Here is a 2,120-nt window from a genome sequence, read left to right on the forward strand (position 1 = left end):
GTGTCTGTGAGGGAGAGTGTCTGTGAGGGAGGGTTGTCTGTGAGGGAGAGCGTGTCTGTGAGGGAGGGCGTGTCTGTGAGAGAGAGCGTGTCTGTGAGAGAGAGCGTGTCTGTGAGGGAGAGCGTGTGTGTGAGGGAGAGCGTGTCTGTGAAGGAGAGCGTGTCTGTGAGGGAGGGCGTATCTGTGAGAGAGAGCGTGTCTGTGAGAGAGAGCGTGTCTGTGACGGAGAGCGTGTCTGTGAGGGAGAGCGTGTCTGTGAAGGAGAGCGTGTCTGTGAGGGAGAGCGTGTCTGTGAGGGAGAGCGTGTCTGTGAGGGAGAGCGTGTGTGTGAGGGAGACCGTGTCTGTGAGAGAGAGCGTGTCTGTGAGGGAGAGTGTCTGTGAGGGAGAGCGTGTCTGTGAGGGAGAGCGTGTCTGTGAAGGAGAGCGTGTCTGTGAGGGAGAGCGTGTCTGTGAGGGAGAGCGTGTCCTGTGAGGGAGAGCGTGTCTGTGAGGGAGAGCGTGTCTGTGAGAGAGAGCGTGTCTGTGAGAGAGCGTGTCTGTGAGGGAGAGTGTCTGTGAGGGAGGGTTGTCTGTGAGGGAGAGCGTGTCTGTGAGGGAGAGCGTGTCTGTGAAGGAGAGCGTGTCTGTGAGGGAGAGCGTGTCTGTGAGGGAGAGTGTCTGTGGGGGAGAGCGTGTCTGTGAAGGAGAGCGTGTCTGTGAGGGAGAGCGTGTCGGTGAAGAAGAGAGTGTCTGTGAGGGAGAGCGTGACTGTGAGGGAGAGCGTGTCTGTGAGGGAGAGAGTGTCTGTGAGGGAGAGCGTGTCTGTGAGGGAGAGCGTGTCTGTGAAGGAGAGATTGTCTGTGAGGGAGAGCGTGTCTGTGAAGGAGAGAGTGTCTGTGAGGGAGAGCGTGTCTGTGAGAGAGCGTGTCTGTGAGGGAGAGTGTCTGTGAGGGATAGCGTGTCTGTGAGGGAGAGCGTGTCTGTGAAGGAGAGCGTGTCTGTGAGGGAGAGCGTGTCTGTGAGGGAGAGTGTCTGTGAAGGAGAGAGTGTCTGTGAGGGAGAGCGTGTCCGTGAAGGAGAGAGTGTCTGTGAGGGAGAGCGTGTCTGTGAGGGAGAGCGTGTCTGTGAGGGAGAGCGTGTCTGTGAGGGAGAGAGTGTCTGTGAAGGAGAGAGTGTCTGTGAGGGAGAGCGTGTCTGTGAGGGAGAGCGTGTCTGTGAGGGAGAGAGTGTCTGTGAAGGAGAGCGTGTCTGTGAGGGAGAGCGTGTCTGTGAGGGAGAGCGTGTCTGTGAGGGAGAGCGTGTCTGTGAAGGAGAGAGTGTCTGTGAAGGAGAGCGTGTCTGTGAGGGAGAGCGAGACTGTGAGAGAGAGCGTGTCTGTGAGGGAGAGTGTCTGTGAGGGAGAGAGTGTCTGTGAGGGAGAGAGTGTCTGTGAGGGAGAGTGTCTGTGAAGGAGAGAGTGTCTGTTAAGGAGAGCGTGTCTGTGAGGGAGAGCGTGTCTGTGAGGGAGAGAGTGTCTGTGAGGGAGCGTGTGTCTGTGAGGGAGCGTGTGTCTGTGAGGGAGAGCGTGTCTGAGAGAGAGCGTGTCTGTGAGGGAGAGAGTGTCTGTGAGGGAGGGTGTCTGTGAGAGAGAGACCATGTCTGTGAGAGAGCATGTCTGTGAGGGAGAGTATCTGTGAGGGAGAGTGTGTCTGTGAGGGAGAGTGTGTCTGTGGAGCGTGTCTGTGAGGGAGAGAGTGTCTGTGAGGGAGAGAGTGTCTGTGAGGGAGGGCGTGTCTGTGAGGGAGGGTGTGTCTGTGAGGGAGAGCGAGTCTGTGAGGGACCGTGTCTGTGAGGGAGAGAGTGTCTGTGAGGGAGAGCGTGTCTGTGAAGGAGAGAGTGTCTGTGAGAGAGTGTGTGACTGTGAGGGAGAGCGTGTCTGTGAGAGACAGTGTCTGTGAGGGAGAGCGTGTCTGTGAGGGAGAGTGTCTGTGAGGGAGACAGTGTCTGTGAGGGAGAGAGTGTCTGTGAGAGAGAGCGTGTCTATGAGGGAGGGCGTGTTTGTGAAGGAGAGCATGTCTGTGAGGGAGAGAGTGTCTGTGAGGGAGAGCGTGTTTGTGAGGGAGAGAGTGTCTGTGAGGGAGAGCGTGTCTGTGAAGGAGA

The sequence above is a fragment of the Chiloscyllium plagiosum genome, unplaced genomic scaffold, assembly GCF_004010195.1.
Source record: "Chiloscyllium plagiosum isolate BGI_BamShark_2017 unplaced genomic scaffold, ASM401019v2 scaf_8789, whole genome shotgun sequence".
Taxonomy (NCBI): Eukaryota; Metazoa; Chordata; class Chondrichthyes; order Orectolobiformes; family Hemiscylliidae; genus Chiloscyllium; species Chiloscyllium plagiosum.